At 43.9% G+C, this 17,877-nt stretch overlaps 1 long non-coding RNA gene across 1 annotated transcript; it reads right to left on the bottom strand.

Moving 5' to 3' along the window:
• Nucleotides 1-901: 901 nt before the first annotated feature.
• Nucleotides 902-7,028, bottom strand: LOC134480430 (uncharacterized). Its single transcript, XR_010054898.1, has 2 exons — nucleotides 2,985-7,028; nucleotides 902-2,911 (listed from the first exon to the last, which is right to left on the bottom strand). It is a non-coding gene; the product is annotated as an uncharacterized LOC134480430 (long non-coding RNA).
• Nucleotides 7,029-17,877: the final 10,849 nt, after the last annotated feature.

Genomic DNA, 17,877 nt, shown 5'->3' with positions numbered 1-17,877 from the left:
GGGCTCTCGATTTTAATTCTGGAAGTGTCAATCAGCCAGCACTCCGTTCACAGGGGGGCACTGGTTCATTCTCTAGGAAAACAAATCATTGGGAAGCTTCCCTGAGAGGTTACAGGAGGGTGGTGGAAGATGTGTGGAGATAAGAAACAGAGGAGGTGTGGGGAGCAAGCAGGCCTGAGGTCTGCTCGGCTGTCCAGCCCACGGCCTTCCCTGTATGGATGTCGCCAAACTGTAATGTTAGTGGGGTTGCCCGTATGGCTTCGAAGACGATCTTCCTTAACCTCATGCCTTTCGTAGGCAGAACCAGGGGAAAATTGTCTCTGGGGTCTCATTAGTGCTCCAATAGTTTGTGAGTCACCTTAAGTTAACTAGATGGAGGGCTTTCTTCTCCCAGACTGCTATGCTAATGTTTTAATCCTGGTTAAGCTCCCGGCGGCTGATTAGGCTAAATCAGACAATAGAAATGGAAGGGAAACGTGCTGAGAAAGGGCTTCTCAGATGAGCTAAAGTGGGTGAAGGAAAAGCGAAAATCCAGTGAGCTAGCATCTGGGGAGTCATCAAGAGAATTGGACTTAGAGTTAAATAATGAAAGGGCGAATCTTAGGCTCTTGACAATGAAGCAGAATACTCTGTTCCCGGAGCACTGACCTTTGTTAAAAAAAAATCACAGTTCTGAGCTGAGGACATTATCAAAGCTCTGGAGGAATGAAGGGGACAGTGTTCTGACTTAGTTAAAATTTTCAGAACTCGCTTTAAGCAAGTGTCCTATTGTGGGTGGTGATGGCAGCCACCGAGAGTTATTAGCTGCACGAAACTGTTTGACAAGTGAAAGACCCCCGAAGGGAGCCCCCCACTCAAGTCTCGGGAAAGACGCGCACCCAGTAGGACACAGACACCGACCTGCTGTAATCACACGAGGAAGATTTATTGTGAGCGAGATGAAACGAGAGCTCAGGCCAGCATGCTGGGGTCGAGACTCATACACCACACAGGGAGTAGAGGAGTTCGACCCCGACCTGAATTTTCACAGAGCTTATAAAGGAAAAAACCACAAACCAGGGGGATCAAGAGGGAGGGAGGAGGGGAATTCCAAAACCATAAACTGCCCATACAATTTAGGACTTTGTGACATTGTGATTAGGGGTAGTGACATTTTACAGGGCCATTGGACCATTGTGGCCGGAGGCTATGGGTCATTGTGGCTGTTCCAGGAAACCTTTCATGCAAGAATGTTCCGGGAACCATTGTACAGCAAGGGAGGGGCGAAAAGTTCATGTTCTCACAGACCCTACCTCTTCTTTTTGGGTAGCTAGGCGGCTTATTATTAATTTTTAATCCTTCATTCCCCACTTCTTTTTTTGTTAATAGTTCTAATCCTAGAACTTCATGGAGAACTCAGCTTCATCTAGCATAACAGCTTGGTATTGTAGTCTTAACATGAGGATTCTAACCTGGACACTATCCAAGCCTATCCACCAAGGTCATGACTAGCTTTTAGAACTTCTAAGCTTATACGGACTGTGATCCCTGAGGCACAGTCCCAAGAAGTGTTAAGAGTACTAACATATGCAATGTTACATCATTTGTAATGGAAATCAAGCCTATCCCACACCTATCTTGATAGAACCCAGGACAAACATGACTGAATTTCCCTCTAGGTCCCAGCTCTCAGCCCCAACAGCTAGTACACGGCTGGTGAGGGCTGAGAATTGACAGCTGTCAGGGTGGTCAGCAGCACCAGGTACGGTCCTTTCCAGCGAGGCTCGAGTGTCTGGACTCAGTGTAGCTGCAACCTGGAACTGATGGGATGTCTCAGGGGTCTCCGGGGCATAGGCTGCTGTCAGCTGTGAGCAGATTTCTTTCTGTATCACCTGTAGGTCTTTTAGCCTGGCACACAAATCATTATTACTATGGCACTATGACATGTTGGTTCAGTAACATCATCTAATACAGTCAGGGGGGCTGAGGCCCCATATAAGATCTCAAAGGGGGTAAGGCTGAATCTGGAAGGGGTATTTCTTGCTCTGAAGAGAGCAAGAGGGAAGGAGTGTCACCCAGTCTGTGCCAGTCTCTATGGTTAATTTGGTCAGGGTCTCTTTTAGAGTTCTATTTATTTACCCTACCTGTCCTGAACTTTGAGGTCTGTAAATACAATGTAATTTCCAATTGACCTCTAAATACTTGGCCACACCCTGGCTTACCTTGGCAACGAAAGTAGGGCCGTTGTCTGACCAGATTACCTTGGGCATTCCAAATCAGAGGAAGATTTCTTCCAGTATCTTCTTGATGATTGCAGAGGCCGTCTCTTGTTTGGTGAGGAAAGCTTCTATCTATTCCTGAAAAAGTATCTACAAGCACTAGGAGATACTTGTGATTATATTTTTCTGGTTTTATCTCAGTGAAGTTCACTTCGACTTTTCACCAAACTCTCTAGGTCTCTTTGCCCTGTTTGCTTGCTAAGCATTCACTTATTGACATACCTTATACTTTCTACTGTCTCTCTGGCTAAAATCTTAAAGTCTATTACATACACTTAACTACTTGGACAAACTTTTTATCTCCTAAATGAGTCCATTTCTGTATTTGGCAAAGTGAGTCTTTTCTTTGTTCTCTGGGAAGTATAGCTTTCCCCTCAATGTGCCATTGTCCTTTATCTTTTAAGCAATTTGGGCCTTTTCTAAGTGAGGCCATCCCTTAGTCCGATCCCAGTTCCCAGTGGCTGTCTCTTGCAGGCCTGCAACCAGGATGGGCTCCTGCATAACCATTTTTCGAGCCACTTTATCTGCTTCGTTATTGCCCCATGTCACTGAATCTCTTCCCTCCTGATATCCTGAGCAATGAATAGTACTCACAGTTGTTGGCTTCACCAGGGCATCCAAGAGATGGTAAAGGCATCTGCAGTGCTGATGTACTGGGGGGTAGAGGTTCAGCCATCCCAGATGACATTGTGTTGTCCACCATGGCAGCACCCACTTGTCTCTGACCTTCATTCATGAAGAGAACTGTTCCCGTCTGTGGACAAGGTCCTCGGCTTTCAGCAGGGGTCAATCAGCCAGTCGCAGAGGTCTTTCCTCCACCCATGGGCTTCTGCCAGTACTTGACACTTGTGCTGTGGTGGCTCCAGGTCCGGATTGGGCAGCAAGGTGACCAGATTGTCCCCAACCGGTGGAGAATCTAGTCCATGGCAGCTGACCAGTGGTCCCATCTTTTGGGACACTCTATTCAAAGGCAGAACATCAGCCACTCTATCACAGTTTAAGTCCTGGATTGGGTGATAATTGTTAGTGCCCGGCTGGCAGGAGTGATATGTTCCAAGTAGAACAGCGCTAAGCCATTCGTCTCCCAGCATCAGGTACTGGTGCACTGAGACAGGTCTTAAGCTCCGCATACACAGTCTGTAGATATGCATACACATGGCCTCACCCAGCCATTTCAGCCCACGCAAGCCATTTTGGAGAGCAATTTTCTCATGAGCAAGGGATAGGGGCAGTCAGGGATGACTATGAACTAGTGGGTTACCCGGCCCACGCCAAGGTCCACTGTTCTTCGGGCAGTCCATAAGTATTGTTTGTTGCCAGTAGGCCCCTGTACCCAAGGTCTTTGGATATTGGCCCACTGGAGGGGGGCATAGGAGCACAGAGCATTGGGTCCCTGCATCCACACTTCCCTTCTATCTCTGTACATAGCCAGCACTCTAGGACCAAGAGGCTCTCCAGTGTCCCCTCTTGTTCTTTCTGGGGCAGTCCCTGACCCAATGTCCTTTTTCTTCGTATTAGGCACACTGATCTTTAGCCAGGAATTCTCTTCTGTTGCCAGGTACTATCTTCCTAGGTTCCCTAACTACTGTGGCCAGTATATGTTCCTCTCTTGTCTTTTATCTCTCTTTAGCTCTCTAGCTTCCTCTTCTTTTAGTCTCTTTTCTTCCCTAGCTTCCTGCACTCTTTACCTCTTTCTTTCTTTCTTTCTTTTTTTTTTTTCTGTCTCTCTGCATCTTCTTCTACAGCTATTAGGTGCTGTCCACTTTTCTGCACAGACCCTGAACCATGCATCAACTTACAATAACTCTCTCAGCGACTTAGCTTAACCCTTCAAGTTTCTGTAACTTTCTCTTCATATCTTTTCCTTATCTTAGCCAGATTGGTGGGGCATTTTCCAGCCCCTAGGAGACCGATCCTTGGAGCCTGGGGGCAGACCTGGCACTCCCTACCTTCAGGCGTCTGAAGAGAGCAGGCAGAAGTGAGGGCCTTCTATCCGTGTCTGGAACATTTTTTTCTGGTCTCCAGTAGGATTCCGTCTTTCATCGGTGGTAAAGAAGACCTGTAACAGTTACTAACAAGCATATCAAATGGGATGGTGAGAAAACAAGAGAATCTTGAGAATAGAGTCTACCGAAGAGGGCAAACAGCATTTAGTCACACAGCTAAACCAGGAGTCCTTTCTTGGAACAAAAAGGCCATTGTCAGTGTCAGCTCCATGGCTTTGCCTCTCAAGAGAACCAGCCTCCAAATGACACTAGGCTTCTAGTAACAACTAATAACAAAAGGATGGAGAGATGGTTAGAACCTGGGTGCTAGATGCCAGGGGGCTGATAAAAGAATTGTAACCAGTTCACCTGGGGCTATCAGGACCTCAGTAGTAGCCCTTTACCAAACTGTCTCACTGGGTTTAAAGGGGCCAAGGAAAAGAAAACATTAATCCTGACCTTGGCTACCGCCAAGTAATTTAGTGCTGGAGACTGACTCCTCCCTTGGAATAAAGACAGCAGATAAGGCAGGCTTCCTTAAAGAACTTCTCTAAATGAGTGCTCTCCTACTGTGAGCAAATGTCAGAAATTCCTTTCCTATTCTTGTTTTCCTTATAGCCCCACCTAGCTCTCAGCCTTTTTAGATTATTCTTCCTGTAGCATTTCTAACACAGCCTGTCCCTTTTTTTTTTTTTTTTAGCCTGTTAACAGCATTTTTGATCTTTTAGGCAGTTATGCACTACGTGTCATACCGGCTGAAACTCTGCCTTTAAGACTCTTTGCTCCCAAGCAAAATTTAAATCTTTCCCAGTTCATCACAGCTGGCTGCGAGCATAAGCACAGATAAAACACTATGTTTTTGTTTTGTTTTTCTTTCCTTTTTTCAGAGCTGGGGACCGAACCCAGGGCCTTGCGCTTGCTAGGCAAGAGCTCTACCACTGAGCTAAATCCCCAACCCCCAAAACACTGTGTTTTAAAAATTAACTTTGGCTATCAACCAACACACTGCCACTAGAGCGGGGTCTACAAAATTAAGTTTCTTACTCACTAAGCGTTAAGGGGACCAAGTAAAACTCTTCGACGAACAAAGCAAACAGTTTCATGATTTCAAACACAGTCGTCAGTCCAAGATTTTAAACACGGTCGTCAGTCCAAATTCAAACACGAAACAAAAGTCAAAAAAAAAAACACTGGACAATACCACAGAAAACAATCCAGACAAACAAGACCAAGACAAAGCATCCTATAACCAATTTCCACAGATGCCTGGTACCTTCAGTACCTGGCCCAAACTGCAGCTTAACCTTAGCTGCTTCTGGGATACCAAACACAGAAACAGAATACAGACAACAGACACTAACACATCTAAGCACACTTGTCCGTGCCTATACTTAAATAGGCAGCCGAACGCGACCTCCAAAGTCACAGTCAGATCTTTTTGACTGTCCGTTGCCAGGTCCTCCCGACAAAATTCGGCTCGAGGAACGTTTCTCACGCGTCCCAGAGCCAGGACCCAACAAAGGCTGACTCGTGGAACGTCTCTCACGAGTCCCAGAGCCTGCGCAATTGGGGCGTCCCCCGGTGCGCTTTCTAAAAAGGAAAAAAAAAGAAAGAAAAAGACTATTCGGAGTAGGAATCCTTCATCTACTCACAGGCGCCATTTCGGGGTGGGGAACCTTCTTCCACCCGTGCACAGGGCAGGAAACCTTCTTCTGCCCAGACAGTGCACTAAGACTCTCGTGCACAGGGCAGGAATCCTTCATCTGCCCAGACAGTGCACTAAGACCTTAAACCGGTACCGAAAAACACAGACTACAGGACTTAATTCACACACACTCACACACACGAGCACAAACAAAAGAGAAAAAAGAAAACAAAACCGACGTCGACTTCGTGTCGACCAGAGGCACTGAAACTGATCGGCAGGTCGCAGACCTTGCCTAACAAACCGGTCGTCAAGGAGTAAAGTCTCCTCTGGACCTATCAGATGGGGTTCACCAGGCGTCCCTGGTCCCCCCTTGTCCTCCTGGGACGTCTCCCAGGGCGAACGGACGGTGGGTACCTGGACACGTCTATCCCTATCCACCCCGCTCTCCTTCCTGGAGCGCGGTCTCACTGAGCGTCCGCAAAACCGAAACAGCGATCGCACCAGATTCCCAGACAGAACATAGACACAGACCCAGACACAGCGCTGAGATAAAACAGAGAATCTTACCTCCAAGTGGGTCTAGGACCCCTGGGTGGTCGCGCAGATCCCGGACGAGCCCCCAAATGAAAGACCCCCGAAGGGAGCCCCCCACTCAAGTCTCGGGAAAGACGCGCACCCAGTAGGACACAGACACCGACCTGCTGTAATCACACGAGGAAGATTTATTGTGAGCGAGATGAAACGAGAGCTCAGGCCAGCATGCTGGGGTCGAGACTCATACACCACACAGGGAGTAGAGGAGTTCGACCCCGACCTGAATTTTCACAGAGCTTATAAAGGAAAAAACCACAAACCAGGGGGATCAAGAGGGAGGGAGGAGGGGAATTCCAAAACCATAAACTGCCCATACAATTTAGGACTTTGTGACATTGTGATTAGGGGTAGTGACATTTTACAGGGCCATTGGACCATTGTGGCCGGAGGCTATGGGTCATTGTGGCTGTTCCAGGAAACCTTTCATGCAAGAATGTTCCGGGAACCATTGTACAGCAAGGGAGGGGCGAAAAGTTCATGTTCTCACAGACCCTACCTCTTCTTTTTGGGTAGCTAGGCGGCTTATTATTAATTTTTAATCCTTCAACAAGTACCTGAATGAACACCTCCTTGAGACACTCAAGCTTTTGAGACAGCGACAAAGTAAGGGTTATATATATATATATATATATATATATATATATATATATATATATATATATATATCACCTCCCAGAGTCTAGCTATTTTCCAAACAATTAAAATGCAAACAATTTATTTAAACACTAAGTTTGTATGGCAAGTAATTAGAATCTTTGTTTGCAAAAACCAGTTTGGAATCTTGATGTGCATTGAAGTTTTGGGGTAACCAGTGGTTATGGTAGAAAGTCATGCTCACACACAGTATGAGTTAGAAAACCTGGAGGTTTTGTGGAAAGACAGTGCTGTCCTCTATCCCTAGAATTTCTTCTTCAACTGCCTAGTAGTGGGTGGGTGGCCATATTTAAATTCCTAGTAATTTGCAGGTAACATTAAAGAGCTTTGGGAACAGCAAAAAGAGAAGAAGTGTGGAGGGATAAATCTGCAACCAGGAAGTCATTTGTAAAATTAGTCTCGGGGTAGCCAAGGTCAGGCCACTTGGTTGTAGTAAGATGGTGTAAATGTCTTCTCACATCTCCAGTGGAACCACTGTGAAACAGCGCTACCAAATGGGCAACTGTGTCTTGTAGCTGTAACAAACTGTTCCTTGGCAATCCTCCCCAAAACTATGACCCGGTGGCGAATAGTTTCAGACTGAATGCTCAAAAAAGAAAAAAGAAGAGAGCCTAAGCTGTCACCACCAATCAATCACTTCACCATCGGTGGACATTCAAATTCCAGATCTCAGACCCCATCCTGGATGAGACCAGTGTTCAGTGGGGACCAGTCCTGAGCCGTGCTTCGTCTCTCACACCCACTGGTCTCTGATGATTACATAGTTGGTCTTTGACCTTTTCATCTGATTTAGCTTGAGCTGCTTTGATTCCAGACTGTTTGGTTTGGGGATTTCCAAGGGTCTGAGAAGGCTTATTGGTTATTTTCTTTTGGATTATGCCACATATGTTAAAAGTCACTGAGCAATGATATCTTAAAAAAAATCTCATTTGCTATGTGAAGGGAAGAACAGCATTTGATTCTTGTGTTTTAGGCCAGGAATGGAGGAGACAGGGGACAGGATGGACTCTAGAAACCATTGTTGAGAAGCTACTATTGTTAATCACTAAATATCCCTAATCTGCCTCTTTCTGATGTTTCTAAAATGTGAGTAAAGACCCCTTCAATGCCAGGCTAGAGTGCTGTAAGTGTAGAAGAGTGCCGGAGACAAGTCATACAGTTTACTAAATGCTGTCTTCTTGCCCAAGACTGATTCAAGACCATGAAACGGAATCAGGGTAGGCATGTTCACAAGCATCTTTAACACTCCTCATTAAAACACGTGTCTTTCAATATTCTCTCCTCACCTCAGTCCCTGTAGCTAACCATCTTACCCAGGGGGGAATAAATACCTCTTTCCTACTCAGAGCCATCTGGACATCATTCTAGAAAATTGGATGGGCTGTCCTCAGCTCTTGCATTTCCAAATGATGGTGGGTAAGGATGAGAACACAGAAGAGAGCAAGCCTCTTATGTGCACGGTGACTTCGTGAGACTGGGAGACACTCTCTACCCATTCTCATGCCCATGTCACTCCATTTATTCTTCAGATGTCATTTTCCGAATGAGGCATTTATGTTTAAGTCCTTTAGCCAGCAAAATATTACAATCAATATAAAACAGTCATGAAGTTATTACAGGCAATAAGAAATACATTGGCCCGCCATTATAATTACAACCCAAAGCCTAAGCAAAGCCCTCTTGTTTCTGTGAGATCATCTCCTCTTATAATGGAAAATTAAGGCTCTAAATTTTATATAACATGACACCTTTAGAAGAAATGGCGTGAACAAGCGTGACAAAGGAGAACACATTTATGAGGGCTATAAAAATCACACGCTGGGTATGCTTTTCCCTTAAATAACCTCTCTGCTAAGAAAGAAATCATCAAGGTCAATGTTAGCAATATGGATTTCCAATGAAGGAGAACCGATTGTCTCTTCGTTTTAAGTAGAACAGTGGCTTAGTAGATGGTGACCACTCGCAACGGTCATGTAAGGGGCGCTGCTTCCCAAAGGTTCGCATGTACGCTATAGTTTAATGATCTCTGTAAGCATTAGCGAAGTTGATTTCTGGGTGGTTTGATGAAGTCACATTAGCTCCTACATGCTATGGAATATAACCTCCATCTGGACATCTCTGCACAAGTTTTTATAAGCAGAGTTAATGAGATATACTCAGAGATCAGACAATGTACTCACTCGCAATGCACGACCATTTTTAGCATACCCATGGATATACACAACCATGAGAATGATTGGCTTTGAAATAGTCTGATTACTCCAGGCAGAAACTACACTATCATCCTCCACCTTCCAACACCCTCGGATTTAATCAATCACTCGCCTGCCTCTATACTTCCTTTATTCTGAGTTTTACCTGTGACTGAATCGTACTATGTAGCATTTGCTGACTGTCTTCCTTCTTTCATTTGGTATCACGCTCCCATGATCCGTGACATCATATGCACTAACACTACATACATATACCATGTATGGGAGCGACTCCTTTGCGTTACCAATAATACTTTACTGTATTGGTATATGGGATTCTGTTTGACTGTTCATCTGGTGGTAGACTGAAGTTATTTCCACCTAATGGCTATTACAGATAATGGTACAAAAATGTTATTGTGCACACTTTAGTATAGACATATGTTTCATTTCTCTTGGGCATACACCTAGGAACAGGTGTGCTGGTATAGTAACTTGGAGTTTAATTGTTAGAGGAAATGCCAGACTGTTTACAAAATAGCTACTCTGTTATGATTCCCACCAGCAGTGTTTGCATGTTCTCTTTTGCTCAAAATCATCTCAAATTCATTGTTCTCTGACTTTTTCTGCTCCGCTTATCCTAGTGGGGATGAAACAGTGTCTCATTGTGGGTTTGATTTGATTTTCCCTTTGGATAGTGGTATAAAAAATCTTTTCATATACTTATTAAGTATATATTGATCTTACATAATTTATGTTCTGACTTCTTGATCATTTTTACTTAGTTTTTTTAATCACTAAATGGATTATGAGAGTTATTTTAAATCCTGCACACAAATCCTTTTTTAGACAAATAATAATTCTGTTTTCCATTCCACAAATGCTTCACTGTTTTTCTGATGGCACCCATTTAAAAATGTAGGTTTCATGAAACCCAATGCATTTTTTCTCCTGTTCCATGTTTTTGATATTATATTTAAGAATATTTTGGGAAATCTGGGGTCATGAAGGTTAATACTTGCTTTCTTTAAGTTTCTAAGTTTCAGGTCTTACTTTAGATATCAGGTAAAACATCAGGTGGCCATAAATTAATAGTCTCATACTATTTATCTTTCTCCCATATTCCGATGATCAATATGACTGTTCTGGTATCAAAACCTCACTAGCTTGACTACCATTGATTTCAGGTAAATTTGAATTGTCCTGAGTCAGGTGACTAAACACTAGATATTTCAAGTTCCTTGCAATTCCAGGTAAAATTTAAGATGACCCCTGCAAAGGTCTGGGTTCTTTGATTGTGTTGGTCCCATGGCCCTATGGATAAGTTTAAAGAGTAAGATCTTCATAATGTTAAGTCTTCTGATGGGTGATCATAGGGTATTCGCTTTCATAGGTCTTCTCTAATTTATTTCAATAATGTTTTTAGATCTCAGAGTACATTTTTGTTAAACCTCTCCTCTGACATTATTTTAGGTGATTGCAAAAGGAATTGTCTTCTTAATGTAACTTTCAGTTGTTCATTTCCTGTACATATTACGCAAAAATACTACAAATGGTTTTGGGCTCATTACCCTTACATCTGCAACCTTGCTGAGCTCACACATCATTTCTGGCCATCTTTTGGTGGATTCCTTGGGATTTTCTATATTTAGGGCCATATCATCTGACAATAGAGGTCAGGTTACTTTTTCCTTTACAGTTGTTAACATTAAGTCCATGAACATCTGGTCAACTGCTTTCCTCAGCCGCATCCTTAGGTTCAGACCACATTCTGTTCCAAATTAAATCAGTCCCTTTGGGTAGAGTGTGGAGCTCTTTGTGGTTCATTTCTTACCCCCGGCAAAATTCTCCAAGAGAAGGCTTTGAAGCAGGATATGAGAAGCTTCTTTGAGTTTCTTTCTGGAGGTAGGCACTTTTGCTCAGGACAGGAGAAGCAGATCCTCTCGACCTCCATCTGCTGAACTGTGTGGAACACCATCTTCCAAGCCAAGGAAGACCAAAGTCCAAAAATTTTCTCCAAGCCATGTCTAAGGCATAGCCCACATCCTTCAGGCACGGGCTACCCAGGAAACTAACTTAACACTCGGTCCCACTCACCCAGAACATAGCTTGAACAGCAGGTATGTGGGGTGGCCGAGAAATCCTGAAGGCAGGCTCCTCCTGAAAAGGAAACCTCTGGCTCCAGCTCTGAGAAGAAGGGCTCATGTTCAGGGCTGCACCAGTTCAGAGTGGGGTGGATGCTCTAGTACTGCTAAGAGGCCAGAGGGAGTGGGCATGGTTCATAAGTCACTTGAGGGGAGCCCATGGAGTTCCTCATCTTGGTTTGGCAAACACTGGGATTCCAGTATGTGACAACTCATGGGTAGCTTAACGTACTGGCTTTGTATTATTGGTAGCTACTGTCATAGACTTTGATGGCCATGGCATTTACATACATTTCTCTCATTCTTCAGTTGGTATTCGCTGAGAAATAATTCCACACCTCATGCTGGAAGGAGAAAGGTAAATGTGGCCAGTTTTATCCACTGAAGAGTACCCAGCTACTAGAAATGTAGCTCACAACACAATATAGAAGTGAGAGTAGCATTCGAAGTAGTTGTTTGCATCTTAATCCCAAAGCATACAAGGCCTTTTAGTGGGTTTTTGGGGAAAACAGAATTCCTATTTGAACATTCAAAGTATGTTTTGCCCCACTGATGTTTGATTTCATTCTGTAGCCTTCCAACGATGTTTCATGATATTAATAATTTAGGAAGTAGGAATCACAGATGACTCAGTATTTCTCACAAGTCACGGACTTCTAATTTAAGCTTCAATAATATGGGCATCTCTATCTGTGTCAGTCAGTTTTGCATCACTGTAATAAATACCTGAGGTATGATCAATACATAAAGAGGAAAGGTTTTCTTGGGCTTGCTTTCTAGATTTAGAAAACATGGACTTGTTTCTTTAGGGCTTGAGATGAAACCGTGTATTATGGATAAAGATGGTCAGAACATAAAGTTGTTCCCCTCAAGGATATGGTAAAAAGAAAATAAAAGGACTCAGATCCCACAAGCTTTGTGGGCTCTCTTTGACGAGTTGCCTTCAGTGGCTAGAAGACCTCCCAGCAAGCTTCACATCCTAGATTTTTTGCTTCTTTCCAACAAGCACACAGGGATCCAAGCTCTAAAACACAAGTCTCTTGGAATCTTTAAAGTCCCTATTAGAGCAATCATTTTGAAGCAATATGGGGGTCCAGGTTTTTCGTTAATGGAAATGAGTTAAGTTTTGGTAACTTTTTACAATGACCACTAGATGAAGCCATTGCTTTGGAGAGGATAGCTTTGCTATGAGTCAAAATGAGGGTTCTGGAACCAGTCATACAGGGTTTTAAGGACAGCAGTTAAATGGGGCGAATTTACACTGAGGAGATAACACTGAGACTCAAGCTCTGAGGAAATGACTAGTTTTGGTTGTCAGTCCTATTTGCAAAAGATTAGGAACCTTTAGGAAAAAGAAACCAGAAAGCAGCTGTGTCAATGGCAGAAGAGGAGGGAGAAGGAGTAGAAAGAGGGGAAGTAGAAGAAGAAAGAAGGAGTAAGAAGAAAGAGTAAAAGGAGGAGGAGGAGGAAGAGAAGGAGGAGGAGGAGGAGGAGGAGGAGGAGGAGGAGGAGAAGAAGAAGAAGAAGAAGAAGAAGAAGAAGAAGAAGAAGAAGAAGAAGAAGAAGAAGAAGAAGAAGAAGAAGAAGAAGTTGTTGTGAAGAACTCAAGGATTATGTGGTCCTGAGCAATGTAGGCCCAAAGTAAGTACACTATCACTATGACACAAATGGAAACTGAGACCCTGCAAAATTCAAGAGGAAGTGACAGATGAGGAAATCACTCCAGAAAAACTGATCTATCATTGCAGAAAGTACCTGATCACAAGAACTAATGAGTTAGCATCTTCAAGCTAGATGAAACAAAAAGTCTCAGCACCAGATGGCAAAAGACATCAAAATAGCAGCAAGAGAAACTGCTCCAGAGCCTAGGAGGCCCCGGCACTAACTGCCAGGAGTTGTAATGATTCAATGTAAGGAGAAAGGACTAGAAAGAAGTCAAACAATTCTTTATGTAAAAGGCCATGGCAAGTATAGTCCTCCCAAAGGGCTGACCCAAGAAAAAGCCAATTCAGAAGGCCCAAGCAGAACATGGCATTAAACCATGACCATGAAAGAGCGGATCATTCCAAGCAAGAGTTCCAAGGGAAGTTAAGCACAGAATTCATTCCCAATGAAAGGGAATGGTAAGGGAAACAAGGTTGTGCCAAGGCACAACCCTTGAGCACAGTTGAAGGTGTCATGGATCCCTCAGAGCTCTGTGGCTCCACAGGAGTAGTGCCTGAAGGCAGGGGAACAAAGCCAATGGAAGGGACAGGAAATGGCATCGTAGGGGGAAGGGAAAGGAAAGGTTCATTGGAAAGTCCTTAGCAGACGAACGGTGATGGCTGTATCAGTTGGGTGAAGATTTGGCATATCAAAGTCCAGAGGGATGCCACTAGCAAGAAACAGCATGAGGAAGGGAGAAAGCCAAATGACAAAGAAAAATGAAATAGGAGAGTGTCTGTGCTGGCTGGCTCTGTGTGTCAACTTGACACAAGCGGGAGTTATCACAGAGAAAGGAGCCTCCCCTGAGGAAATGCCTCCATGAGATCCAGCTGTAAGGCATTTTCTCAACTAGTGATCAAGGGTGGGAGGGCCATGTAGATTGATGTTTATATACGTAGGTGAGGACAGGTACAAGATAAGGCAAGGCCTGTGATTGGGCAGTATAAAAGAAGGTGGGGGCAGAGTTTTTGACAGGCAGGAGAGAGAGGAGAAGAGGAGGAAGAAAAGATGGAGGAAGAGAAGGGTGACTCACCCCCATGTGGCTTTAAATAGCCACAGGTAGCTATGAATACCTTATAAGGGATGGATAATTATAGGACAATTTGTCTTATCTAGGTGGGCAGTTTTTATCAATATTAATTGGTTCAGAGTTTACTGTGTGAACGTTTTGTGGAGTGAGAATTTACTGATATCAATCTAATTGGTAAATTACAAACCACTGGAGTTTTGATTTTACCAGGTTGATGGGAATGTGAAGAGACTGCAGCAAGCCACAGATAGGCAGCCACTGCATGGGGCTAGCCATGGAGGCGGAAAGACCACCAGGGACAGAGTAGCAGGAGGTAGCATGATATGGTGGTACTTGGTGCCCTGTGTCATTTTTATTATTTACCACCACAGGGCCCATTGTGGGATGGTGCCCATCCCTGGACTTGTGGTCCTGGGTTCTACAAGAAAGCAAGCTGAGCAAGCCAGGGGAAGCAAGCCAATAAGAAACACCCCTCCATGGCCTCTGCACCAGCTCCTGCTTCCTGACCTGCTTGAGTTCCAGTCCTGACTTCCTTTGGTGATGAACAGCAATGTGGAAGTGTAAGCTGAATAAACCCTTTCCTCCCCAACTTGCTTCTTGGTTATGATGTTTGTGAAGGGATAGAAACCCTGACTAAGACAGTCCTCAATTATTGTGAAGCTATTCTACAGATTGGAGGTCAGGCGATGCTTTGAAGCTACAGGGCAAAGGCAGGGGGTCGGGGGTGGTTCTAGAAAAATCAGAGAGAAGCTTCATAGACAGTAATTCCTATTGTCCATTTGTCTATGTGTAGTAATTTTCTCTATGCTTCCTCCTGGAGGATGGAGGGGTTCCATGAGATCCAGGAAGTAAATAAAAACCCTACAAGCCCAGGAAAGCTGAAAGTGCAGGACTCACAAGATCTCAAGGTCATAGGAGTAGCAAATAATTGTTGAAGGAAGGAGGTTCTCCATCTGCAGAGCTGCTTGCAAGAGGCTCTCAGGCCTGCTGGCATGTCTGGAACTTGGGCAGAGAGCTCGACAGATGACAGCTTTTCCTGGTTGTCACCCATGGTAGGGTGGGTTTTCAGGGGTTGCAGTTGCCTTTAAACCACTCTGCTGTAAGTGTCTCCTCACCCACGTTCCTCACCGTAGCTGGGATAAAACCCAGTGATTTACCAAGCCAAACTAGTGCTATTGTTTCTTTGTTCCATCACCTTTGCCCTGTCTGGGGTGAGTAGACATTTGTTCACGTCTCCCCAGGAAAAGTCACACAAAAGCTGCCCAAGGGTCATCTCCAGATTTGCTGACAAGTCCTTAGCAAACATGTTACTGTGACGTTAGAATGGTTTTCTTTTTTTCCCCCCTTTTCTTTTATTAAAATCTTCAGATATTCCTGGAATGTTCATGACAATTACAAAGTGATTCTTTTTTCCTTCGTCTAACAAAACTTGAGAGAAATCAAGAGAGAAATAACCAGCCTTTTCAGATTTGTCTCTACTCTTTTACACAACCATCTTGGGCTATAAATTCGTATGCCCAGTATAGGTAATAGGAAATGATTCTCTTCCCTTAAGGGCCTTAAAGTACCTGGGTGAAAGGGTTTTTCAATTTCTCAGTCTATAGACAACCCAAATTATAAATCAAATCATGTTTTATTTTTTACTATACTCTGCATTATACTTTTATTTAGATTTTTAAAAATATAAGTGGCTGACCTACTCTCCATTTCAGATTTCAAGCTTAATCTCTAAAAGTAATGTTAGACTTGACACTTCGTAGGAGACTAAAGTGGTGGGTACAACATCTAATCTAATGGACAGGCACATTAAATCTCAATAAATCTACTTCAGTATTCTGCAGAAGGATCTGGCAGACAGCCTAGCAAGAAAAAAAAAATGCTTAGCAATCTTTGAGAGGAAAAGTTTTATCCTGGAAATGTTGTAATGTTCCGTGTCCATTCCAGGATGTCTTATTTATTACAAATCCGTCATCTGCTACTGCTGTTGTGATGTTTCAAATAGATTTTGCATTTTAGTTCATAGAAGAGAGTCTATATGTAGAAGGACTTAAATTTAATTTTCATGATTGAATAGAGAAGTTAATGGCTTAACCCTATGCCCTGCTTACTAAAATTGAATGGCAGAAGGCCATTTGAATTTATGGAAAAGATCTATCCTGGCAAAAATGTTGAGTGTGATCTGGAGAACAAAATAAAGATCTTGGTTTTAAGAAAAGTTGAGTGAGAACTGTTGACTTGAGTGTATTGGACAGTGCCCTACCCAGAGGCCAAGAACACATCTCTCCTGGGCCTCTTTCCTAACTTGAGGGCATTTGTATCTTCAAATGCACAGCAAACTTCACTGTTCCTGTGGGTTTCTCTGTCTCTCCATCCACACTTCTCCTTTAATAGGAAGTTGCTGGCCAGGTCAGACAGGGGCGCACCCTATGCTACTATGGTCTGAGCCTAACAGAAGTTCATTTTTGATGTCTTTGTTTCCAGTTCTCAGCTCGTCTTCTGAAAGGTTAGAACTTCAGCCTTCAGACGCAGGGAGGACGTGGCAACTCAGTAATACACCAGACTGCGGGCAATAACCTAAGAACGAAGGACGTCAGTTACATATTGACGATAAAAGTGATTTTTCTCTTCCCCATTGCTAGTGAGGGGCCATTCTCCTGGTTAATCAGCAAATATTCATTACTAGGTAGACTAGCAGGGCCCTAAATAAGTATTGAATTTGATATTTCAATGTAGATGGAGAACTGAGGACTCCGGGCTCAGTAATAGTACTAAGAATGGGACAGGAAATATGAATTGTGAATCCGCGTCTCCGTATTTCCTCTCTCTATGCCCCATGTCTGATGGGGATACATTGCATTTGAAGCAAACCTTGTTAATCAGCCCATGTTGTGTGAAACAGCCAGGCCTTGCTTGAGATGAATCGGGGAAGGGCTTCCACATCTCAAGTTCTCCTCAATTTATAGCGGTTTCAGGCCTCTCTAAGCGCAAACATGGAAGCCCCGCCCCCGTCCCCCCCCCCCCCCGTGACTCTTGGGAAGGGCTCAATTCTCCTCCTCCGCCTTGTTTCTCTGCTTCACGGTGTCATAGAAGCTCCCAGATGGTGACCCAAAGTGGGTTTTAGAATAAAGGATTTGCTCCAGAGTTGCAGATAGGCCACATTTCAATAATGATATAGCACTCTCCATTCTTCTCTTAGGCGTCCTTGACCGCCTTTGGAGAGAAAGATCAAGCACGACACTTTCTCCCCTTCTGTGGGCTCTGTTCCCTCTGTGAACTGTTCCCACAGCTGTGTAGAAGCCTTTCAGCTTGACACCATCCCACTTGTCTATTTTTTTCTCTCGGTGCCTATGCTTTTGTATCACATCTACAAAATTATTTCCAAGGCTGATGCCATAAAGCTTGGGCATTTCGCAATTTCATGGCACCCGTTTTTTTGTTTTTTGTTTTTTGTTTTGTTTTGTTTTTTCAGTTGTCACGTGCCTTTGTACGTGCGCATGTGCTTACATGTGTGTGTACACATGTGTGTGCACATGTGCGTGTGTGTATGTGTGCATGTGCATACATGTCTATGTGTGTGTGCGTGTGTGCGTGTGTGTGTGTGTGTGCGTGCGTGTGTGTGTGTGTGTGTGTGTGCGTGTGTGTGTGTGTGTTGTTAAAGCCTTGAATGC

The sequence above is a fragment of the Rattus norvegicus genome, chromosome 9, assembly GCF_036323735.1.
Source record: "Rattus norvegicus strain BN/NHsdMcwi chromosome 9, GRCr8, whole genome shotgun sequence".
Taxonomy (NCBI): Eukaryota; Metazoa; Chordata; class Mammalia; order Rodentia; family Muridae; genus Rattus; species Rattus norvegicus.
This window is presented reverse-complemented; position numbering and strand designations above follow the sequence as displayed.